Source organism: Panthera pardus, unplaced genomic scaffold, assembly GCF_024362965.1.
Source record: "Panthera pardus isolate Hobbes unplaced genomic scaffold, ASM2436296v1 HiC_scaffold_2, whole genome shotgun sequence".
NCBI lineage: Eukaryota > Metazoa > Chordata > Mammalia > Carnivora > Felidae > Panthera > Panthera pardus.
The window spans coordinates 16075962-16103046 of record NW_026526765.1 but is presented as its reverse complement, the minus strand read 5'-3'; the positions used below and the strand labels follow the sequence as shown (position 1 = coordinate 16103046).

Genomic DNA, 27085 nt, shown 5'->3' with positions numbered 1-27085 from the left:
TTGCAGGAGTGGCTCACAAAACCCAGAGAAACATTTAACTTACCTTTATCAGTTTATTAAAAGATACGAAGAAGGATACAGATGAACAGCCAGCTAAAGAGATACATAGGGCAATGTCTGGGAGGGGCCCAAGTGCAGAAGCTTCGGTCCCCATGGAATTGGAGTCTATCACCTTCTGGATACGTAGATGTGCTAACAAACTTGGAAGCTCTGAGTCCCATATTACTGGGATTTTTATGGAGGCTTCCTCCTGCAGGCATGATCAGCAACTAAATCCAAGTCTAGCCTCTCTCCCCTTTCTCGGTGATGAGGAGTGGCGCTGAAAATCCCAAGCTCCTAATCTTGGCTTGGTTTTTCCAGTGGCCAGCCCCATTCAGGAGTCTGCTTAGCCACCTCAATAAAACAGAAGTTGTTCCCCCAGCAGTCTTGTCAGTTAGGGATTTATAAGGATTTTAGGAGCCCTGTGTCAGGGACGGGGTCAAAGACAAATACTACAATAGGTGCTCCTAGTGTTCTTATCACTTAGGAAATTACAAGGGTTTAGGAACTCTGTGCCAGAAACCAGGGAAGTGGAAAGATCAATATATGTATTTTCTATGCACGCTCTCTTCCCCTACCCTAAATCATTCTCTCTCACCTTAGATTTTCTTTTTCTCTAATTTTTTCAATGTTTATGTATTTTTGAGAAAGAGAGAGAGCAAGCTGGGGAGGGGCAGAGAGAGTGAGAGAGAGAGAGGAAGACACAGAATCCAAAGCAGGCTCCAGGCTCTAGGCTCTGAGCTGTCAGCACAGAGTCCAACGTGGGGCTCAAACTCACAAGAAGTGAGATCATGACCTGAGTGGAATCCGGAGGCTTAATCCATTGAGCCACCCAGGCACCCCTCACCTTAGATTACAGCCTTGTTTTAAAATCTTGTTGAGAATGTTGAAATAATAGGATCTATAGAGACCTATGCACTCGTTTACCATAGGTATTCCTGAATAACCAGCCCTTAAGGATAAGGCATGGGGTCTAGTTCTGGTTCACTAAGGGGAGTGATAAATCTTAACAGCGTACTTAAGAGAAGAATTTCTATCTACTTGCTTTCCTATTCTGCTCTGTTTTTCCTTTTTTATTTTTTTATACTTTATTTATTTTGAGAGAGAGGGTGAGCAGGGGAGGGGCAGTGAGAAAGGGAGAAAGAGCCAAGCAGGCTCCATGCTCTCCGTGCAGAACCCGATGCAGGTCTCCATCTCAAGAACCATGAGATCATGACCTGAGCCCAAATCAAGAGTGGGGCACTTAACTGACTGAGCCACCCAGGAGCCCCCTGCTCTGTTTTTCTTATTTTCACTATAAGACCTACCTAGAGATGTCCACTTCTTGCTTTCAGACCCAAGAAACTAAGACTTTTTTTTTTTTTTTGCTTATCCACTTTTCCAAACTAATTCTCTTAAATATGGTGTCTTTCCTAATCTGTTTCTATAGAAAGAACTCATCCTTATATGCCGCCTCCGTTGGTGACCGTTAATGTGACACCACAATATTCTCTTTAGAGTTGCCAGACGACTAATGCAGCCATTCAAACATGTATGTGTTATCGGAAGTTTAGTAATTTTTTTAAGTGTAAAGGAAATTTTAATTTTATATTATGTGGGTTTTGCAAATATTATGTTTTTGTAACATTTTTTTTTTCTTTTTACAAATGAAAATTCATCTTTTAATACCTTTTAATGGTTTTGAAATTGCTTTGTTGAAACGTTAGTCTAATATTATTCATTAAAATTGCATTTCTTTCCTCAGTGGCAAAATAAAGGGAAATGGGATATATAACCAAAAATAGCAATTTTGAATTTTTGTGTTTTGTTCCCCTAGAAATGACAATGTCCTTATAAAGAGAATTTAGAGAGGACTTGTATTTCTTTCCCAGGTTGGCAATGTAAAGGCTTGAATTTAAAAGAAAAAAAGGAAAAGAAAAGGAAAAAAAGAAAGGTTACTCTTGATTAGCCAAAGCCAGTTTTTCAAGGAAAATAACTTCCTTAAGTATTTGAGTTTTTTCAGTGCATATTTAGTCCTTCAGAAATACATTGTTTGGAATATTAGTTGATATTTTAAGTGATGCTTTTAATTAGGAGAAAAAATCTTCAATTGTTTCTCCAAGGGATTTTGAAAATGTGTTTTGAAATTCTTGACAAGGTGGATGGTTATCTTTTGACATTGCCAGTTACTTAAAAAGGGAACATGAGACATGAAAAGGAAAAAAAAATCAAATGAAAGACATTACTATTTAAAAATGTACATTTATAATCATAATTATTGATGTTTTCTCTTGTAGGCAATTTGAATGTGACTTGGAAATTATAAACTGGTCCCTGGGCCATGGCATATAGAGACAAGCCTATATTCATACACAAGTAGAACTCATGAATTAAAGTAGAAGCCTGCAACCAACCCATGCCCAGAAATTTAGAAAAAGTCAAACACAAAATTAATCTCTTACATTCCTCCTGGTACAGAGTCTAGATAATATACCATTCACTTAAAATTGGACCATGAAAATCTGTCTACATCTCTTTGCATGTCTGTTAAAACCAGCACTCAGACTGTAAATACATAGTGTTGAGTTTTGTTGATGCAAAGATTTTTTTTTTGAGGATCTCAGATGAACAAGTAAAGTTCAGTACCTTCTCTTTCTACTTTTACTGCTGATTGTCCTTCCACATTTCTGTCAAGACCCACAATCCCTTGATTTAATTCTGTCCTCTCTTAGCTGCACTTCCTAAGGACAGAAGACCTCATTTGTCTATAATTTCATTCAATCTTATGAATACCAACTTTACACCCTTGTCTTTTTACCACATCATGCAGTCCAGATACCTACATGTTGATTAGTCAAAGTATTTACCATTCGGCTGGTGGAACACAGACTCATTATCTCCAATGCATACTGGGAAAACTCAATAATCCCTGGCAACCTTTCATGATTTCCCTATTCAGCTGTTACATCATAATTCAGTTCTCCTGTTCTCTGTAAGAGAGTGGTAACTGATATGTAAATATTCTCAGATCCAACTCAGTAGGTGCACAACAATGAACATTCACATACTAGTTACCATTTTAAAGTGATATATTAATTTAAATATGCTCACTTTTCTTTTCCATGTGTATAAACATGGAATTGATCTTTTTCTCTTTCCCTAGATCCAACAGTCTGATAGTTGACCAGGCTTTTGCTGCGATTCTAATACATGACTGTCTGTATCTCTGAGATATAACTATGCTCCTGATCCTTAGTACATGCTGTTTTTACTCCCATGTCCTTCTGATGGGTGGTCTATGCCCAATCACTGTAACATCTGAGAGAGCTTGATTTCTCTCATATCCAGTTCAGGGTACAGAGTAAATATTGGGTCACATTTTTTGTCATTTTGGGACCTATGAGAAACTTGGGAAGCCAGCCTATTGTCTCACAGCTAAAGATGGCCTATCTCCAATTCTGAGCCAGAGTTTGTAATCAACATGAACTGCAAATCTATAATTCACGAAGATTCTAGGAGATACTATCATAAGCCCAGGTTCATCCTACTAACGTCCCCAGCATGCTTCCTCCTGTTGATTCTTCTGTTCCAGTACATTTCTTTTCCTTTCATTTTATCTCTGACTCTGTAGAAGTCCATTGCTCCACTGTCCACTCTAGAAGAATGTGTGTGTCCTGGGTTGCTGAGGGATAATCTCTACCTGAAAAGAGAATGTCAGAGCTTGGACAAATCTCTCTCCTAACCAAATGGTCAGCAGTTTAACAAGTCACTATCATCAGAAACTTTTCTTGTTGTCAAGAAAACAAATACAATGCACACTTGCCTCCCTCCACCTGCCTCATCGGTGCTAATCTGGGAATGGTACTTTCTGAAACTGAGGCTCCCACTTTGTGGATTCACACGTCTACTCCACTTCCCTATCCACAACATTGTTAATCCTGTCTAGTGTTAGAGAAAAAAAAATGACTGTAATAAGATCGTCTTGCTGAAGATTCATGACTGTTTCTTAATTTCTTATGCTTAGCCTTTGGCTTTTTTTTTTTTTTTTTTAAGCTTTGACTTTTTAACTTCATGTGCAAGTAAGTAACTGTATCTTTTGCTTTCTTCCTACACAGCCAAAACTTAGATCTAGTTGTTTGCTTTGGAAAGTTTTGGCTGTCTCATGCCTCCATTACGTGATTATCTCTTGTCCACCCTTCAGGTATCAACACAGTACATCTTCTCTGGGGAGATTTTTCCATTCCTCTCAGACTGGATTAGATGCCTTTTCTGGAAGAGTTCTTATCCTGACTTCATCAGATCATAGCAAAACTTATCACATTGACAGCATTAAACCTCTACCTTCTGTTTCTCTCTTCTCCAGTAGACCATAAGATGGCTTGTGAGCAGAGGCTGTGGATTTTTCTTCCTTCTAAAATCATAGGCAGGACTTAGCACAGAGCCTTCACTTATAAACATTTTGAAATGCAGTTGAATATTAACTGTTGGACTTGACTGCCCTCATTGAATTTGAAAGTATGGTAGTCCTATCCTTCCCTGGAATATTTGGAGAACCCCTACTCTGATCTTCTCTAAGTATCAGAGAAATGCTGTGAATATTCTGTCCTTGGCATTTTCATACCACCATATTCTCTAAAATGACACATTAAGCAGCAGGGTATCTGTTGACTTAAATAAGTAATCTAAAAATATTTTGGATCTCACCATAAACAACTTTTCTAACTCTTCACAGCATTTGGGGAAAAGCACATCAAAAATACAGTTGGCTGCATAAAACAAAGTGACAGTCTAATTTTAGTTCTCAAAATACAGATATAAAAGTAGTTACAAAGGAAATTTTGGGTTCCCCAAAGGTTTGGTTTTAAAAATAGTTTGATAGGTGTAAATTTAAATGTGCATGTTGTATCCTGAGGCTTGTTTGCAACGTCTATGTTGAAATGTGTAACTCTAAATTGAGGAAATGATGAAACAGAAGCCTTCACTATTTTATATGGCTGGTATCTCCAAATAAAATTCATCATGATATTAGCCAATAAATATAAATAAACAGAATCAGATATCAAGAGGCCTTGAATATAATCTTTTTCTTCCTTAACATCTTGGACAATAAAAGGTTCACAGACTTTCTAAATTGGTTAGTCGTCAATCGAATAAGTCCTATTTTGTTTTAAAGGTTTATTTCATTTTGAGAGAGAGAGAGAGAGCGAGAGAGCATGAGAGAGGCAGAGAGAGAGGGAGATACAGAATCCAAAACATCCTAAACAGGCTCCGGGCTCTGAGCTGTCAGCACAGCGCCCGACATAGGGCTTGAACCCACGAACCATGAGATCATGACCTGAGCAGAAGTTGGAGGCTTAAGCAACTGAGCCACTCAAGTGCCCTGAATAAGTCTTATTTTTGAGCTATGATGGAGAACTTATCAGGGTCACAACCATCAGCCCATTTCCTTAGAATACCAGTGACAGCCCAGTGGGATGGGAACCCAGTGACAACATTCCTCGTGTGGAACATGGACCCTAGTGACCATATTCTACAGCATTTGAACTATCAACTGCTTGATGGCCTTTGCAGTAGGAAGCAGTAGCATTACTTCACACATTGTAAGCAAGTTCATATGTGTATAACTACAGGATCATATGTAAAGATTGATATGTAAAAGTTGACAAATTGTTTTTCCTTTTTAGATACACTTATAAAAATAATAACTTATTAGTAGCAAATACTTATAAAGTTCTAGTATCATTCCCAAATGATTCTATTCACAAGGAATCTTTATTGGAAAACTACTAAGGGCACTGAGAATTGGTGGTCATTTTGGGGAATGAAAAAAAAAAACAACCTTCACCTAGGCATTGACTGAGGTAGAGGCGGTGACCTATGTTGATTCTTCAGTATTTATTGTTTCCACAGAATAGTAAACCTCAACTCCAAAGCACTTCCAAAGAATAAAATTGGAGAAGGTACAACAAACAGTATATTTTTGATGAGTTTGCTCATGGGTTCCTATTTTTAAATGACATTGGTTCCAGTGACTTTATTTTAAATTTGCATCATCTCCAGACTTTTCAGTAATTTAAAATGAGTTCTAACCTTCACTGTATCTGTTTAGGGAAGACAAGTCTTAACTTCTAACAATAAAAAGCAGAATTTGAATAATGCTGGAAGTCTCTTTCAAGCTAGTTTTTTCTTCAAGTGTGGAATGTGTTTTAAACATTGGAATATCATCACATATATATGAATGTCTCAAACATACAAACATCACAGTGATTTGCAATTATTTTTCTTTTAAGGCATTGCTTCACTGACATAGACAAGAAATCTAGAGTATAGTTACATAGGACACACTTATTAGACTAGAGGACATTTCCTACAATGCACAGAAATATTTATCATGTTGACATTGTCTTAATAAAGTGTTTACTCAAGTATCTTTAATAAGTAATAGAAAATTAATTATAGATATTATTATATGACAGTACATGAATGGGAAGTTCAGAAGTCGTTTTAGTCTCCCTGGGAAGCTTCTTGATGTGTCCTCCAAGTAAGAGAATGAAACAAAGTCTCATTTTATTTTGCCTGTTCTTCTGGGATCTAAATCGATGACTACAGAGGAGTTTTGTGATATCATTACAAAGCAGCAAAAGGAATTTGCTTCAGGGAGAGTGCTTTAGTGACAAGCATGGAAATGGTTATATAAGAACCCTACAAATTTGACTCTTCTGGTATCATGCCCAATTTTGATCTCTCCTAGTCCAAACAAGACATTTTATGATGCTTACTGTACTTTTGCTTAGGTTCTCCTTTCTAGACTAAAATGACCTCTCCAACTTCTTTTCATAAAAAAGAATTCTCCTTATCCTTTCTATCCCCACTTTTCTTTGAAATCATTTTAGATTCCATTATTAAGAACTAAACACTCTGTCAGTATAGGTAGACATATTCCTTTTTAGAACACATAAACTATTATAAATATCTTCTTAACTCTCAGTGTCCTTATACCATTTCAGATTAAACAATAATTAAATAACCATGCTTAGTCTTGAATGTCAAAGCAAGGACTTCCCTCTTTATTTTAAAGCAGTTGAATGAATCAAAGGGGGTTAATAAGGTAATCAATAAACATCAGGTTTATATTTGAAATCACTCTAATGTAGTGAGTAGAATAGTTTGTATAGGAATAACGGTCAATGTGCAGAGACCAGTTAAGAAATTATTTCTGTAATTTTGGGAAGAGATGATGTTAAATTGGACAAGAAGCATGTTGGCTGAGATAGAAGGCAGTGAAAGGAATTGGAATGCTATTTGTAGGGCAAAATGATGGTATGTGATAGCACACTAGATGTATGTGTGGTAAGGGAGGATGAGATGAGTTGGTAATAAAAGGTGATACATTGAGTTCATGAAATGTGTGATTGCCTCAATAATAGAACCTCTCGTTGAAATAGGAAATTGTAGGGAGAAGGCCAGAGTTGGGGGATGAGATCATTATCTCATTCTACATAATGCTAACTAGAATGCTAACTTTCTAGAATGCTAGCATTCTAGAATGCTAACTTCGTGGCATCTTAAAAATCCAATGAAATGTTCAAACAGCAGTTGTATATACAGGTCAAAGCAGAGGCATTGGCTAGAGATATGTATGGGAGAGTCATCCCTGGAAAGAAATTGGGTGAAGCCCGGTCTCTGACAAGATTGCCTAGGTTTGAGTACCGACCAAGAAACAAAGGAAATAGTCGTGAGTAATTGCAACACTCAAACATGGGGAAGAGCAAGCTTGCAAAGGAGTTTGAGAAGATGCAATCAGAGAGATGGGAGTAAAAATAAAAAAGCACTTTGTCTCGAAAAGTAAGAAAATAATGGTTGTGTGAAAGCCTAGTTGGCACTACTGAAAATTCAGATGAGGATTAAAATATGTCCTTTGGAATGATCTAGTACTCTTTGTGAGAAATTAGTATGGTGGAATGAGGGCAAGAGAAGCCAGATAAAAATGATCTAAGGAGATGGTAGAAAGGTTAAGAAAAATAATATACGACTTTTTAAAATGTGTGGTAAATGGAGGATAGAGAATATTCTATCATTATCCATGCAAGTTCTTTGGGGGTCAGTTGATACATCTGCCAAGAAGAGGAAAAAATAAGTTTATACTTTGTTAGTTAAAATTCATTATTAATATGATGGACCAACAGTGTAAAAAAACAAACATAAAGAGATAGAATAGTTCTAATCCAGAAAAATAAAGTTGCAGCCATCCCAAATTTATTAAATTTGTAAATACTTTATCTTTGAAAATGGGGTATTATCAACCATGGAAACTGTGAGAGAGAGAGAGAGTCAGTTATTAGCATTGTCCATCCATAAAGGAGTTGTCTTGGCCAGGTGTTACTATATTTTGGAGAAACATGAATTATCTTAGTTTGATGCAATTAAAAATGTGAATGATATTAACCACTCGTGCCCCCTTTTTGTTCTTATAAAGCTATCTTTTCATAACAATTTGACTTCTTACTCTGCTTCAACTGAGTAAGAATAGATTCTTGTGTGAACTTGCAATTTTGGTCTCCATAGTACTTGGGGTTTTCTATATACATTAACCCATCTCTATTCTGATTTCATATATCATTCTTGTGATCTTGGTTAATGGCAATTTTGTCTTGAGAAATGGGCCTGTTCTTAGTTGATAATGGAATCAGATTTCTAAATACATAGATGTAAGAACTGATTCCAGAACCCAGCTAGTAAATGGAGGTGTAGCCCTCCAGGAGAGCAGATGGGAAGAAACTATGACATAGAGTCCTCTACATTTAACATCCCTTATTGGATATGAGGTGTCCTTTATTTCCATTTTCACATTTCCAAGTCTGCAACTCATGTATCATTTTAAGTACTTTGTGGACAGATAGCATTTATTTTCTAGAGCACCTAGCAAATTGCTGTAGACATATTGACTACTGAAAATAAAATAAAAAATTTAAGTGTTTGTATAATTTTATTGATATGAATTTGGGCATAGGCAGGGTGTTATTTGCTTGGCAGCCAACTTTGTATTTAGTAGGCATTATCCATTAAGTTACTGAATTCTCTTGTGCTGGAAATTAAAACCCTGAGGGGCAGGATATTGTTGTAAATATGATAGACTTTCAAAATCTTGGGCTTTAATGGGTAGATATTAGCTAAAAATGAAAAAGTTCTGTGCTGTAGTTGGATTCTTTAGTGGAATTAACATTCATGTGAAGCATGGTTGTTATATACCCTCAAAGAACAGATTGCCCATAACATGCTCTGTTTGTGATGGGATATTAAAGACCAGCTCTCATAATTTTTCACTCCACATTTATAGATTTGTTTCTGCTGACAGAATACTGGAAATGTAATTAAATGTTTAGTTTAATTAAAATGGAAAATAAAGCCTTGTTCTCAGAAATCCACACAGCCCCCAAAAATAGCAAACATGAGTGATTATGTATCTCAAAAGAGTGTATGCTGATTTTCTACTTGTATATATTTTTATAATGCTCACATACAATTATACTTGTATATTGCATAATCTGCAAAGCAAACTGTGCTTTGTCATCACAAAAAAGTATATCCAGAATAAATAGGATGTGTAGAATAATATTACATATATGAAAATTGGCCAAGTTTTGATGATCATATTGATGGAATGTGTTATGTATTGAGAAACTCACAAAAGATGTATCTACAGTAGGGATCAGCTTTTTTTTGTTTGTTTGTAAAGTACCACATAGTAAATGTTTTTGGCTTTCTCAGCCATATGGTCTCTTGTCAAACTACTGTATTGCTATAGCATGAAGGCAGCCATAGAATGTAATCAAGTGGGTATGCCTATGTTCCAGTAAATCTTTATTTATGGACACAGAAATTTGAATTCCATGTAATCACATTTCATTAAACAATAACCACTTAAAAATGTCAAAAACAAAAACAAAAAATTCTAGGCTCACATTTCATACAAAAATTGGCATAATTTGTCCTTCACTCTTTGGTCTACACACATGCAAATGCATGTACTTACATACACACACACACACACACACACCACTATTTACAGTAAGGTGTTTCACTTCACACTATTCGTTAAACCTCTTGATTTCACCTTCTCCTCTCCTCTGCATTGCGCATTCTGGTCTATCCATTTTGCTTTTTGTTTGTTTTCCTCTCCCACGAACACTCACTTGATCATTTCCACATTTTGAGACACGCCTAAAAATTTCTCCCACCTTCAAAAATTTTTAGAAACATTTTACTGTAAACTTTACTCAGCATTTTAAGTGCTAATATTTCATAACATCATTTACTTAAATAGGTCGTACATAGATCAGCTTATTACTATGTTTTTATGGAAACTTGTCTAAATTAACACTCTGATCTTAAATATTTATGGTATGCATTTTCAATATGTATCAGATTAGAATCAGTATGTATTTTTTATTACAAATGGTTAGTCAGTTGACCTTCTATAGTTAACCGAATATTGCACCTTCCCTTTTCCAATTTTCTTTAATTTTTTGTTTGTTTGCATGCATTCCCACCAGCAGTGCAAAAGGGTTCCTCTTTCTCCTCACCACCATCTGCCATGGCCTGAGTTGTTAATTTTAGGATTCTGCCCCGTGTGAGGAAGATACTTGTTGTCTGATGAGGACAAAATAGTTATTTTATGGTTATTTTTATTTTGTAAACGGATTTCTTATGAGGTCACTCACTGAAAGAAAAAAAAAAACTGTAGAGAAGAAAAGAGACAAGTGTAGAACTGGTCACCTCAGAAAATTAAAAAAAAAAAAAAAATAGAGTTGGGAAGCCCAATACAGTTACTAGGAAAAGCCATTGTCCATTTGAAGTCTGTTTTAAAGACAGAATAATTTATAGAATAGTATGGTATTTCTCTAGCAATTTAAAACTGTAATAGAAAATCCTTATTTTAATGCTCCACCCATGACCCTCCAATGCACAGCCACATACTGTTATTTATATATGTTGTAATTTTCACAAAAATTTGCAGGTTCACATGACTTTTACAGTCTTGTGGTAGATTTTCAACTTTCTAAACAAAAAAAAAATTGTTTGACTTTAAAAAAAAAAAGGTGTTAACACACACTCATCTTTCTTTCCACATCCTAATGTACGGTTGTTCTAACTGATTTCAATCAGACAAAATCAGTCAAAATTTGGGAAAGGCAATACTGATCATGCCCTAAAATAATTGAGTAACCTCATGATAATGAATTCCAATGCAAATTGTGATGGCTTCCCAGGAAACACACCCAACAAGTGAATTGCTTCCTTTTGCTTGGGTTCCTTTTATGATTTTCACTCTGTTTCACTCATTGTTGTGCTCTATAGGCTCTGTGATTGGCAAACCAATCGCGTTTATCTTTGGGTTCTGATTTTGTTCTCTGAACTCTAAAATAGAGAAAGTCTGTATCTTCCCTGAACAGATTGTGGATAGCAGCAGATTCCCTACTTTTGTCCTGCTTTTTACCTTTCAGAGGAGTAGATGATCTCAACAGCACTGAATGTCAACAAATGAACCCTGTTGCTATCAGCTGATATCAGACCCTGATTTTCCTTTGCAATGCATTCTCTTCTGTTTTGCAGTCACTTCTAACTTTGTAACATTTAGGAAGAATGCCATTTATATGCATATATTTTGGTAAAATCATAACAGTAACTGAGAGGTTGCGTCTATGTTTATAACTTTTATCTACTGGGTATACATTGCATTCCAGATCCTATAATAGGTGAATTATATAAATTATCTCCAATGTATGTAATCACTGTAACTTTTCTTCCAGAAGATGCTATTATACCATCAAAAGATGAGAAAACTGAGAGCCAGTGTCCATCAACGTCAACATACTGAATAAGTGTCCATGCCAGAATTTGACCCAAGTTGGTCTCTATCTAAAATCTAAGCTTTTGTGTTCAAATCCCTTGAGGGAAAAAAAAAAATAATGGCACAAGGATTTTGCAGTAAAGAACTCAATTACATAATGCATTCACTGAAGTTCTAAGGGAAATTCAGAAAATGGTTGATTAAATGGGATCAAGGCCGTTTTAACACAGAAATTGTATCATTGGATTTCCTTTATGTGCAGAGTAAAATTCAAAATATTGTAGACAGGTACTAGAAAGATTTAAGGGTGTTTAGAAAGGAGAAATTCTAGACTGAGGAATGTGTTGAGAAAATCATCAATGTCAATGATGACTGTTTAGCGGTGATGGTCAGAACATATGTTTAGGGGTACTATGTGTAAAATGCCAACTATAATATATGAATATTGCCAGTTGGAGGAATCTTTAGAGAGGCAAAGGACAATGGCAGTTCCTTTGTGGCAATGACTTGAGGCCTACATTTATGTTTCAGTCGGACTGCAGTATTCTGATAATAACTTAACCCTACCTACAGTTTAATCTTGCCACTCTAAGGGCCAGACGCAGAGCAGGGCAATAAATATAAAGACTGATTTTTTTTTTTTTTCTCTGCTTTCCTGCCCTGTTGTGTAATCCCCAGAGTCTGTGACAGCCAAAAAGGGCTGGGCTTATAATGGGAAAGTGCTTTAGGGAAACTCTTTTGGCACATCACAATCGACTTGCACTTAAAAATAAAAATAAAAATGAATAAGAATATAAAGCATCCTGAGATATGGGTAAATTAAATTCCTTTTCATCTAACCAATCTTCGTAGAGTCCCAAATTAACACTGGCAATATGAAATTTATTTTAGACTCACTTTCTAGACAATACTTTAGAGACACTGTTCTCTTTGTAGCTTGTTCTGTTCTTTAGAGGGATTGATGGCCTCTATAAATTTTTCTGAGTTAAAAATAATCAGGTTTTATGTGATGACCCAAGTTTTCTTTCAAGGTAGCAACATAAATAACCTTTAATATACAGCAGCTACCCTTACGTTGTATGCTCAAACACATTCAGCGTAAGGGAAGGTGATGGAGTTCACATTTCAAATTCTTGCTTTCAAGACAGTCTTTAATTTCCATTATAAATAATTACACATGTTTACTAACCTGGAAATCCTTCTGTAAAGAAATTGTGAATAAGCAAGGAAACGGTAAAATATAGCTAATCACATATCTTCAGATGAAGATCAGGCTTTTCATGCGTTAACCTAGAAAGTATGAGATCTCATTTGATGATTTTGCATGCTGTAGAATAAGTAAATCTCTACTAAGAGTTCATTTTATCCATGTTCAGACTTTTTTTTTATAGTAACCAAACTTGTCTTCGAGTTTCTACATTTTTACAGTCTTTGCAAATATTAGAAAAGTTTTGTTTACGAACCTGTAATATAAAGTTCAATTGACTAAAACGCCACCCCTTTTGAATCATATCAGCTTAAGATTTAATAGTGTTTCCTGATTAGCTTTTCTGACTTCCCTCTCCCCTCCTTTCCCATCCCTTCCCCTCTGTCTGTTACATTACCTAGTATGTCCTCATCATTGATCCTGTAGAAACTTTTCTCTGGTCCTTTAGGGGCTTATATCATTAGTATTCTTGTGGAGATGACTCATAAAATTGTGCTTCCCACTTCAAAACCCTATCCCAAGCTGCAGTCTCATATTACCAGGTGACTCTAGATCTCCTCATAATGTCTGGTTAACACCTCAACATGGGCATATTCCAACTTAAATATATTTCCCAACCAGATATTACTATTTTCTTCCCTTTGATGGTGCCATTTTTCCCCCAAAATAATACTTGGCAACTCTGATTCATTCTTACCTGCATTTTGTTATGATAAATCTAATTATTTCTCTAAATATCGCCAAATATGTGTACCTTTATTTTTCTATTCTCATGCCAAGTTAAAGGCATTTATTATAACTGTCTAGATTTTAACTATTAAATTTGCCACAGTTTTTTCACTCTGCAAGTCAGCATGCAGAAAGTCCTTCCTCATGCTGGGCTCCATTTCTGATGCCTCTGCTCCTACACCTAAAATGCAAAAACTACTAAAATTCCTCCTCCTTTTACTCCTTCGCTGTATAGTTTGGTAGATCACAGTGACATGAGAGTTAAGCACTCATGTTAACTGACAAGTCATTTCACCTACATGATTAGCAAAAACTCTGGCAAGAATTGATGATAAAATATGGTACACTATATGAAGATAGAAGAACTCGAGATAGAGCTCAATGGATGACATGAGGATTATCCCTCAAGGGGAGTTGAACCTAATTTATTGGATTGGTGATAGTAGTGAGTAGCGCTCTTCATGAGTCTGCACAAGGCCCCATATTCAGAAAGGTCCCATGCTTAAATTGGTGCCATCAATTCAATTAAGCTTATCCTTAATTTTTGAGCAAGAGTCCCCATACTTTTATTTTTCACCCTTCATCCAATTATGAGCTTGTCCTGGTGGCGAAGACAAGAAAGATATCAAGGCTAATGCCATCATTTTGTTCAGACCAGTGTGTGCGTGCGTGTGCGTGTGTGTGTGTACACACTTTATCAACTCCATTCTCCCTCCTCATCTCAGATGAAGTGCTATTGGAAGTAATTTATCCATTTCATTTTTAAAATTTGTTTGTTTGTTTGTTTATTTGTTTAACACTTAAGTCAGGGAGCGGGACAGAGGGAAAGAGAGAATTGTAAGCAGTCTCCATGCTCAGCCCAGAGCCTGACACGAGGCTCACTCCCACGACCCCGGGATCACGACCTGAGCCGAAATCAAGAGTTGGACGCTCAACCAGCTAAGTCACTCAGGCACCCCATCAATTTCTTAATATGTGAGAAACACTGTCCTTATATAACTTACAGAATTTATGGTGTTGCAGTGAATTTTAGTGATTTCTTTCTAGTTTTGTGGTGGTTGTTATTTTAGTTTAAAGCCACAGAGTATCTCCCCTACTTTTTCTTTATATCTCTCAATGGAAGTTAGAAGTGTGCTTTCTATATGGTAATTTTTATACATTTTCTTTAAAAAATCTGTTCCTGTATACCTGTATACTTATACATGTGCATCCATGTATATTTATTTATATGTATATGTAAATGTATTATATATACATATAATGACTGTATATAAGGTTTTAAACGTACATAAGGTTATAAGCTTATATAACACACACACAACATTTTTTTACTAAATATAAGAAAGATGAATAGGAACTTCTGTTGAACTCCATTTCCAAAACATCTTCTGATTGAGCATTAGAACAATTTATATTATAACTCCCTATTTGCAGTAGCACACTAGAAGAATGGATATGGACAGAAAATTATGAGAGAAAAAAAACAAGGAAACCATCAATACACATTCTAGTATTCACATGAAGAGAAATTAAAATGATGAGATAATTTCTTAGCTACCGAATAAGCAAATGGAAAAAGAAATTTTTTTTTCAAGTTTGTTTTTGGTTTTTTGTTGTTGTTTCTGTTTGTTTTTTGTCTTGTTTTTTTGCTTTTTTTGTTTTTTTGTGTTTTTTTTTTTTTTTTTGAGAGAGAGAGAGAGAGAGAGAGAGAGAGAGAGAGAGAGAGAGAGAGAGAAAGCGAGCAAATGGGGATGGGGCCAAGACAGAAAGATAGATAGAATCCACTGTCCACACGTGGCTTGATGTGGGGCTTGAATCCATGAACTTTGAGATCACGACCTGAGTCAAAATCAAGAGTCAGACACTTAACCAACTGAGCCAACCAGGTGCCCTGAAATGTTCTTTTTCAGGAGTAGTGAGGGACCAATTAATATTTTGCTCTTCTCTAAAAGTGTTGAGGAGTAAAAAGATAATTTATGTGTTTTAAGAAATGGTCATATATTTTGCTTAGTAGTTGCACTATCAGGATTCTATCCTGTATCCAGTAGTCAGAAATCTGGGTACAGATTTAGAAAAAGAGATGTTCATAGAAGCATTATTTATAATATCAAAAAGTTAAAAACAACCTTAACGTTCAATGATAGGAAAAAGATTAAAGTATTTGCATATATGCTAGGATTATTTTTTGAAAATGTTAGATAAGTGCTTTGAATTACAGAGAATATCTTATATTAAAATTTAAGGTGATATATGTATCAGTTTTCAAAGTGTCTTGTAAGGTATTCCTAGGGAAAGCATTAATAACAGGAAGTTTAAAAGTCACTGTTATACTACTATTCCCTCTGGGATGGTCACAAATGTACATTAGCAAATTGAATATAGTTCTCAAAATGATTTCATCAACTTAGAGTTGATTAATTGAACATGAATTAAATAACCCTTGTTTCTATAAACTGAGGTTTAGAGACATTTTAGACTTTTATTTCTCTCAGGTGTGCAATATAATGTTTATTTCATGGTTAAGAATCTTAGAATGCTTCAGGGTAATCAAAATGTAAATTTTTCTTAGGTAGTAGCAAAAAAGGTAAATAGAGGTAGATATAGAGATAGATATAGATATAGGTAAATAGAGGTAGATATAGAGATAGATCTAGATATCGGTAAATAGAGACAGATATGCACTGAGTGAGTGCTATCCTCACAACATGTCAAGGAAGCTATATTTTCAATATTAATAAAAATCTTCCAGGTTAGAGTTTGTGATTTGCCTTTTTCTGCTATAAAATGGAGCATAGGTAGCAAATATAATTTATTTAATGAGTGCTTACTGAGCGCTTGAAATTTGGATTCAACTAACCTTTATTCAAAGCCTTTTATATGCCAAGGACTGCTCTAGACACTTTTGTGTGTGTAAAACTCTTCAGGGACCAAGAGAGCTTTGTAACATGAGTGTGTTTGCCCACATTACAAGTCAGGCACCATACACAGGGAGTAAAACAACCTTGTTAAGCAACTTTTATTTAAATATGAATGGTGGACATAGAGCTTGACCCTAGGTAGGCTTGTTTACATTATACCAAACTGCTTTTAGACAAACAATGTTCCTGGTGTTTATTAGCTTGCATTCAATTGGGAGACTGATAAGAAAAAAAAAATGACAAAGGAAGCAGGTTTGTATACAAGTAACTGTGTGCCTAATAGTTTTCTAAGCATGTTATCTATTTCGACATAATCCTCCTAGTAAGCAAAGAGATAGGTAATATTATACGCACAGTTTTCTGAAGAAGAAACAAAGCACATATAATTATATAACTTTCCAAGTTCCAATTATATAACTTTCCAACTTTCCAGAATCTGTGTTTTTAACTACTGTGCCATGTTGCCTCTGACTATAACACAATTTGTTAAAGCAAGATATTATCAGAGGTTTAAAAGTATTTTATGGCGTAAAAAAAAAATATCAGGGGCTGCATTTTATGGCCTGAAAAAATGTACGAACTGTTGAGGCAAGGTGCTTTCTCAGAAGAGATGATCTTTGTTCTGACCCCTGAAGGGTAGATAAGGCATGGGGCTACAGGGAAAGAAAGGATGGTGATCATCCCAAGGGTGAGGGAGACAGACGTGGAGTTAGAAATGATATTAGCACTGTTAACTTAATAAATATATCCTGATGTGGCTAACAAAAATAGACATCAATTGAAAAGAAACAGAATTAGCTATAGCCCTCTGAAAATTCAATATTCCAGGTACATTCTCAATATTTTAGAGGCGTGAAATCACTGCTGTCCATATTTCGATGCTTTACTTTTATTCAGCATGCCTGTTTACATTGTTGATGTCTATATCACATAACCGAGTTATACAGAAACTATTGTCAGTAGAAGCCTCTCAGCCTTATTTACAAGTTTTGGTCCAAAGCCTTATCTTCGCTACCATGTATTTACTACTCATACTTTTGTTCCCAGCTGTAGTATGTATTCTTTGTGAAATGTGAGTTAACTTTCTCAAGACCCTAAAAAGGTATTGCACGTTCTCTATCCAAATATACTGGCTTTTTGTAATGTATGAAATTTCTCTGGATGGCGTTGGTTTCCATAGAGTTGATAGAAGTAGTAATTGGAAGAGATTCGTGTCAGAGCTTTGCAGCTTACCACTAGAGACCCTCTTCCAGCCAAGCACCACTACACTTCTAAACACGTGAGACAGATGCCTAACCAATTGCTACACCAAATAATTGTATCAAAACGTCTCCATGTGGGCTGTAATGAAATCGTGCAAGATATAATGATGGCAGATAGAAAGATCATGTCATATACATCTCCCCTAATTATAGTCTACTGTGTCTGTCACAGGAAGCAGTGGGGTTATGCTGATGTGACTTTTATATGAATGTTATACCGACTAAAGTGATCCCGCTATTTTTTTCTCTTACTGATTTGCTAATCTCTTTAATAAATCGCCATCTTTGCCAGATTCCACCTTTAGTTCAATGATTTCTAATTTATAGACTCTATATTTAATCAAGTTGCAAAAGTTGGGAAATGTTCATCTGTAGTCTTAGTGTACTGTTTTATTCTCATCAAACCTGCAAAGTTTACTGAGATTATTTCAGATTCTTTTTTTTTTTTTTTTTTTAATTCTGGTATGAGGGCACCTGGGTGGCTCAGTCAGTTAAGCGTCTGACTCCTGGTTTCAGCTCAGGTCATGATCTCACAGTTTGTGGGATTGGGCCCCACGTTGGGCTCTGTGATGGCAGCCGGGAGCCTGCTTGGGTTTCTCCCTCTCCCTCTCTCTGTGCCCCTCCCCTAATCATGCTCTCTCTCTCTCCCCCTGCCCCCCAAAAATAAAAACATTAAAAATTAGAAATTCTGTTATGTACTTTGTGTAATTTTTGTCCAAAAATCAATCTTGGGAAACTAGGGTCCATTAGTAAATTTTCACTTATCTGGGAACCAGTCTCCTCATTCTGTCATTTACAGTGCAATAGTTATCTATATAAATCAAACTATATACATAGAAATTCAGGGGTTCGGGACCCCTGGGTAGCTCAGTCAGTTGAATGTCTGGCACTTTATTTCTGTTCAGGTGGCCATCTCCCATTTAGTGAGTTAGAGCCCCGCATGGGGCTCCTTGCTGATAATGCAGAGCCTGCTTGGGACTCTCTCCCTCTCTCTCTCCATCTCTCTCTCTCTCTCTCTCTCTCTCTCTCAAAATAAATAAAATAAAAAAAGAAATTGAGGAGTTTTACTTTTTCTTGTCAATTAACAATTCTGTTCTGTTAGATCTAAACAAGCTTATTGGTTTTACACGGACTGAAGAAATTCTTGGGTTTTTTTTTTTATTTTTTTTAATGTTTATTTTTGAGAGAGAGAGAGAGAGAGAGAGAGAGAGAGAGATCAGGGTAGGGACAGAGAGAGAGGGAGACACATAATTGGAAGTAGGCTCTAGGCTCTGAGCTGTCAGTACAGAGCCTGATGCAGGGCTTGAACTCACAAGCCTTTGAGCTGTGAGATCATGACCTGAGAGGAAGTCGGCTGCTCACCCAACTGAGCCACCCAGGCACCCCAGAAGAATTTTTTCTTAAAAAGTGAATTCATTTTCTAACTATCATTATGAGTAAGGGAGGTGCTAATTTTTAAAAGTAATTATACATGTAGTCTGAAATATTTTTGATAGATCACTCTTCTTCATTGTCGTATATCAATATACTTTTTAATTCCTAATTTGAAATGTGATAATAGCATGAGTAAAGGCTAACTTTATTAGGTCATCTTTAATCATACAATTAGAGACAATATTTTTATTAATCTGTTTTCTTTCTTTTAAAAAGGTATGCACAATCTGTGCTACCCGTTACCTAAACACATAAAAGAAAATAGCTGTAGCATAAGAGACTGTTAAAAACTGAGAACAAACTGAGGGTTGATGGGGGGTGGGAGGGAGGGCAGGGTGGGTGATGGGTATTGAGGAGGGCACCTTTTGGGATGAGCACTGGGTGTTGTATGGAAACCAATTTGACAGTAAATTTCATATATTAAAAATAAATAAATAAATAAATAATAAATTAAAAAAAAAAAAAGAAAATAGCTGTAAAGGAAATTGCGTATTGATTCATGTTTTCAGCAGCTGTTTCTGTTTACATAAAACTCAGATCATTTTTAAATGTTAGTATACTTTCAGTAATTTCAGTTACATATGATCCACATAACTATAAGAGACTCTTAAATACATAGAACAAACTGAGGGTTTCTGGAGGGGAGGTAGGTGGGGAGATGGGCTAAATGGCTGATGGGCATGAAGGATGGGACTTGGGATGAGCACTGGGTGTTACATGTAAGTGATGAATCCCTGAGTTCTACTCCTGAAACCAATACTACACTGTACATTAACTACTTTCAATTTAAATAAATAAATTTAAAAATAATAATAATAATAAAAGAAACAACCACAGTAACAAGTTTGTACAGTTGACCATTCTACATGCTGAATTATAACAAGGGCAATCCTTGCATTTCCTTTTATTCCTTCTTTCTTTAGATTTGAAAATATTGCATAGCCTTCTGAATTTCCAGGTAAAATCGAGCATGAGATAACATCTAAAGAGACAATTTCCTGAGTCTGTCTCTCAGAGAATGATCGCAGTTTAGCATTACAATTTTTTCTTTCCAGTTTCTATAGTCTGACCAGCATCAATTGTGTGTCTGATGCTTCTCTGTCACTGGTGAAAATGATTCTTATAACTCTCCTAAGGTAACGGCAGTGGGGACTGGGATCAGAAATGTCCATGGTTTCAGTTTAAAGATTAACTCTGTAATAAATTCTGCTGACTGATGCATTGTTCAGTTTTTTGAAGTAATCTTTGACATAAGGAGAAAATAAACACCTGCCCACCACCTGGCAGCGTGTTCCACATTGGTTTACTCACTTTATTCTTTTTAAGCTGAAAATATAAGAGAATCAGTTAGCGGCTGACAGGTTCACCTTTCTATGGCGAGAGAAGGTTGGCATAGTTTCAGGTATGAAATTTTGGAAACCATTGAAACCCAGCGTACATTATATCATTGGATCTGTGGAGAATCTAGAGCCCTTAATCTGGATGCAGTCTCAGAGATACAAATCCTCCCCTGGTGTATCGATTCTTTTTCTAGAAATGGGTTGTATTGTTTGTTGATGCTGACAAATCCCTCCGTATGCCATCCCACTCAGGAGCAAGTGCCTGTTGACTTCCATTATGACTGGCCACTAGATGTGCTTATTAGGGTCTTATCCAGGGAAAACCACCAAGGAAGACTAGTGAAAACACAGCTTATTTTCAAGTGTATCCCTAGGATGCTCATTGCCGGTGTCTCAGCAAAAGCTTCACTAGCAAGCTGGCAAACATTTTATTTCCCTCAACTAGAGGCAGTTAAACAAACCGGCTTCTCTAGAGGATGTCATAATGTGAAATTTTAAAATTAAATTCCATGACCTCTTACAGACCCCAAACTCCTCTTTATATCCCCTATTATTTTTCACAACAATCCCTTTCCTCGTGCTGCCTGCCATGAGTTCGTAAACCGAAAACCTTGAAGTGGATAATTTTTCAATACTTCCTTCAATAAACACAAACAAGAACTTATGTTTGGCTACTATGCAAGGAAAATCTCATTTAAATCAGAAGCTGCATGAGAGAAGATATACAAAACATAAAACAACATTGGCTCATTATTCTGATGCTATCGTTTCAGTTCTACTTTTCCCTGAGTTGAGTTTTTGGTAATTTTCAAATGCCAAATGACTTCTAACGTCTTTCTTAGGAGTAACTTTTCACTTAAATGCACAGTCCCTTCACAACCAGAGACTGTCCAATGCAAATGCTTTTTGCATTGTTTCTGTTAGTTTGTTTAATCGCTTCAAACACCCAAACCAAATTAAGTCCCTTCACTTTTCACATCACTCAAGCTAAATAATGGTAGTAAAATATAACTCGTTGACTCAAAACATCTCAGCTTAGGCACTAGACGTTTCCTGGAAATACCACCTGCTTCTCAACCTCTTTGACCTCTCTGGAAGCGGAACAAAAGAAGGAGATGATTAGACATGAACTCAAGTTTATTAAAAGTTTCTCGTGGATTAAGCACAATGGCAGAGATTTTCATTTAATCTTTGCAAAGACCCTCTGAAGTCAAGATCGCCTTCTGGATTTTAAAGAGAAGCATCCTCTCAGCAGTGAAACGCCATATACGCATTGGGTATAGAAAAAAGTCTGAATCAGGATTTGAATCCACGTCTCCTGGACTTTAGAGGGTCTCTTTCCCCATCCTACCGCGTCTCTTAAGTTTATGTCTTTGTTCCTTTGAATCTCTGAACCTGAGCATTTATAGGATGGGAGCAAGTAATGCTGCTGTCTTCCTGGAGGCAGTGTCTGAGGGTCTTGTGGAATTCTTGATACACCTGCAAAGTGACCCTCGGAATAACCATTCAGTTGAGATAAACTCCTACAGTCCCTTGCTACACTCCTTTAAGGATGCCCCATGTTCTTAAGGAGTGGATGTGGGTGACTTTGCGCTGGGGGAAAGTGCCGAAGCTATTTCACATTAATTTTGAATACCGCCAGTCAGGGCCCGAATCCTTGTTATCAAAATCTATGTACATTACAAAGTGTTTTAATTTACTCCGGAGTGATAAGAGTTGAGAAGTTTAAGTGTGAGAGAGCGTTTCCCTGGTGCGGGCAAAAGGGGGTAGGCGAGGCACTGGAGTTCCTATTTATCTTTCCAAATAGAATGCTGACCTCCAAGGGAACGCTCTATCTCATATAAACCGTCCATGCCTCGAGTACTTTGGGGTAAGGCATTAAAGGGCATCACTCAAGCTAAATCTCACGGCTACCGCCGGACTATGGATCACTGATGAATGAGCCAGCAGTTGAATGTTTAGCAGGCTGTGACGACTTTGCACGGAAATAGGAAAATTTATTACCCGCCTGCCACAGCAGTGCCTGTCCTGGCTGCTTTTCCTCCGGGTCCCTCCCAACGTCTACTCCCACGCCATCTGATATAGTCAAACCCCTTGTCGCCCCCCCCCCCCCCCCGCCCCGTCCCCCGGTTTCCCCTCCCCGCAGAGAACGGAGGGTCTACACCGTCTCGGAATCCTGTGTGTGTGTTTTTCCCCCCCAAGAGCGGTGATGCTAATGATGCTGCTGTTGGTCTAGGGGTTTAATTTTTTTTTTTTTTTTTTTTTTTTTAAGGGCATTGCTTTCCACCTGACCTTGCAGGGGGGTCTCTAAAGGGTGTCCATTTGCGCGGCCCCAAAGCTGCACGATGTGGGGGGGCGGAGGGGGGCGGGAAGGAGACAGAAGCAGAAGGGAAAGGCAGCGGCCGGAGAGCGGGGAGGAGAGGAAGGAGGAGAGACGGGCAGAGGAGAGCATCAGGCGGACGGGCTCCGCCAGCCAATCAGAGGCGCGCTCGGGAGCTGCAGCAGCCGGAGCCGCGGAGCCCGGGGCTCCAGGAGCGCTGAGCCGAGGCTGGGGCTCTCCGAGGACGAGGTGGCTGTGCCCTGAGCGCGGGGGGGAGTCCCCTCTTTGCTGCTCGTAAATTAAGTTCCTTTCCGCCAGTCGGGGCAAGTCAGCCAAGGTAAGGCTTCCGTAGACGACACTTTACTCTGTAGCGACGTTACTATCTATTGCATTTTATTTATTTATTTTTTTGGGGGGGGGGGGGGCAGTGGGGCTGCTTACCCGGTTCTGAGTCAAAACCAGTGTTTGGTGAGATCCTCCTCCCGGATTGGCTTCGCAGGATCTAGGGCGAGCGGGAAAGTTGGGGCTGATGCGTCGGAAACCTTGGGGCTGGGATACATTTTTTTTTTTTTTTTTTTTTTTTTTTTGAAATTTTCTTACCCAGGAATGTTGCCCTAGAGCCTATGGAATGTGAGTCTTAAGAAGCCCGCTGGGTGTCTGTTTATGTTTCTCGGTGGATGGTGCTGTGGTCCGCCCTGCCCCCAGAAGAAGTTGGAAGGAGTCCGCAAGGCACCTTTGAGTAGTGATGGCCTCAAATTGAGCCGTCACGTATGTCTAACTGTGAAAGTGAGGGGGAGCATTGTCAGAATAGAAACAGGGACGTCTCAACTGGAATTTTGGTAGTGCTTTTTAATTATTGCCTTGCCAATATCCTCTAAAATTTCGTGAGAGCTGAGGTCTGAAGCTGCAGGAGAGCAACGCTCATTTCCTTTTTTCTCTCTTTCATTCTTCTTTATTTTCCCCTGAATTTCTTCCGTAAGTGCTTATTAACGCTTAAGATGAAACTTTTACTTCTTTTAAAGGGCACTATAAATGATGCATAAAAAGGAATTAGGTAGGCTCCTGTGATTAGCAGCACACTTTATTTAGTATGTGCCCTTCTGGTTGCTAACTCTGATTCATTTACCTTTCTTAACTTCTTGAACCTGTGGGAATAACACTGATATCTATTAATGTTTGTGTCTAAAAATCAAGGTAAAGTTGTGCCTTATGCATGTTTATATGGCTGTGTGTGTGTCTGTGTGTGTGTGTGTGTGTGTTGTACGTGCGGATGTGGAACTGAGCAAACCTGTCATGTAACAGGTGAAAACATACAATTTTATTGGCTGGTTGTTACAGTATTTCCTTATATCAATCCTGTGGTACTTAATGAACTTTCAGATTAATCAAGAGTACATGCTCCTTGCTATTTCCCTGCTAGATATCAAGAAATCCTGAAATAAAATTCTTAGCTAAAATTATTATGATCTTCTGTTCGTTCAGGTGATGGCATCACTGCTTTGAGCTGAGAGAGATAGATCAGAAAAAGATTTTATTGTGTAGCCAAAAAAAAAAAGTAAAATAAATAAATAAACAAACACATAAATAAAATAACCTTAAGCTCTGACAATGTTTTGGAACCTTTATTTTCCACTCTGAGATCACCCACAGATTTCTGAAAGCAGGGGGCTTCCCTTATGCAGTAATGGTTCTCTTTTATTTTAGTGGACTTGTCTTACTGCAGAAAATATTCTAAATCAAGAGTTTGAAGTCCAGATTAGATCTCTGGTGTATCTGGCTCGATGTGGGAGGGGAACGCGGGATACGATCCTGGTAGAGAATTAGTTCTGTGCTCTAACACGCCGGTCCAAGCACCAATCATGATGCTGGTTTCTTTCCAGCCTCCTGTTAGGTAGTTAATTCTGGGTTTCTTGATAATTAATTAACCTAGTGTAGGTCAGCCCACTCATTCTCTTAATAACACATTCATTTAATGCCTTGTTGGATAAGTATTTTATAAACCATAATACTGATGATTTTCACAGACATAGCTAACGTAAGAAGGGAAAAGACAAAAAAAAAACAAACAAAAAACAAAAATGATGCCAACGGTGAAGTCTGATTTCCTGCCAAGAGTGAGAGGTAGAAAATGAGGATTCACTCTTTTAGATGCCACAGAAATGTCCAACTGAAGATTACCCAATAGTAAAGGAAAATATGATAGTAGAAAGAAGGTAAGAGCTGGGAAACTCTAGCTATAACTCTGTCTAGTGCATGTTGAATATAATTGGCTATCACAGTTGCAAACGTGGTCAATACCAACCGGTGCTTGAATAAAATCTGTACGTTGGGCAATTGGAAATTATTCCTCCTGATGCTCTATTTCAGATGGATAAAATGGAATCATGAGAATGAATGAGTCAGCCCAACTTCATAAATTCTTTAGACGAAGAGTGCTATATATAGTAAATATATGGTGCTTTTTATTGACCTATATAAATATCATTATTGTGCTTCGTGTTGATTTTTGTGGTCTGATGAATACAAACTACACTTCCACAGCGTGTATCTCACACGTGTCCTGTATTTGTCTTGTTGATGATTAGAAATTTGAAGTAAACCTGAGATATTTGCAACCTGATATAATCATCCTTTAGAATCTGGACGTGCATATACTTTTCAATAGATTTAGGATAAAACATATTGAACTTATTGACCTAAAAAAGGTTTACTGATCTCAAATCCCTGTATTCGATACAGTGTAGTCGAGTGAAAAGTTAGAAGAAAAATTGAGAGATTAAAGACTGCAAGTATGTGAGATGCTGTTTTGCTTTTTTTTATTTTAATAAGTGGAGGATTTCAAACTTTTTAATTTGCATAATATCTGCCGTTCATATTGTTGCAGTATACATGCCTACAGAACTATATTTTAGGTAAAGTCCTCTATGAATTTTTTTAAATGTTTATTTTTGAGAGAACACGAGTAGGGGAGGGGCAGAGAGAGAGGGAGACACAGGATCCTAAGCAGGCTCCAGGATCTGAGTTGTCAGCACAGAGCCTGACCCAGGGCTCGAACTTGTGAGCCACAAGATCATGACCTGAGCCCAAGTCGGAAGCTTAACCAACTGAGCCACCCAAGAGCCGCTAGGGAAGGGGTTCTGAACCTTGGTGTTGTTGATATGGTAGGCTGTATAATTCTTATGGGTTCGGGAGGCTGTCCTGTGTTTTGTAGGATGCCAAGCAGCATCCCTGTTTTCTACCCACACAATGACAGTAGCAGCATCTCCAGATCGTGACAACCAAAAATATCTGCAGGCATTGTTAACTATTTCCTTGGGGGGGGGGGGCGACTTGCACCCCTGTCTCGTTGAAAACCACTGCTGTAGAAAAACCTAAAGACTGTGTGCAGAAAAGGGTCATCCAATATATGGTTTGAGTGGGCAACCGCCCATGTATAGTTCATTTTGGATGCTCTGTGATGATTCCTCTTCTCTTGCTTGGGATGGATTTCAAATTTAGGTGTTTCATTAAGTCCCTAACATGAACTGTGGAAGTTTGTGTTAGCAGTATTACTTTTTCTATGAACTGAAAGATTGGGCTGTGTTATCATATGCTATCATTTGTAGGAACAAAAGAAAATACAAAATGAGAAAAAGCAAATGTACATGTGGAGGTTGAAGGCACATTTCACTTAATTTTTGTTTCATATGAGCCTTTAGTATAAATTATAAGTAAATTCAAGATACTGATTCTCTTCTATAATAGCTTTTGCTTATTATTATTATTATTTTTTGGAGTATGTATATGTTTGGAATGTCAGGAGTGGGTATTCAGTCTAGTAATTCCATGTGCTTGGAGTAGTTTATAATGTTAGAAGTGTCCAGAAGTAAAAGGAAAACATTTTGATTTTAAAAGCATAGTTCTTAATAGGTGGTGATGTGTGGCACGATAAAAAAATATTGAGCTTAATGATTTGGAGACATAGAAGAACTTGATCCTGACCTTGATTACTTGTGTTAATGTCCCT

The 27085-nt window shown here is 37.2% G+C and overlaps 1 protein-coding gene across 7 annotated transcripts in view; it reads left to right on the top strand.

Moving 5' to 3' along the window:
* CDH18 (cadherin 18) overlaps positions 1–27085 on the top strand; it is a 992712-nt gene that overhangs the window by 484954 nt on the left and 480673 nt on the right. The window contains exon 1 of one of the 7 annotated variants that reach the window (XM_019450748.2): positions 23184–23416. The exons of the other annotated variants lie outside the window; for them this stretch is intronic. The gene's annotated coding sequence lies outside the window, so the exon portion shown is untranslated. Of the gene's footprint in view, positions 1–23183; positions 23417–27085 lie in introns of those variants that run through there. 7 annotated transcript variants of the gene reach the window in all.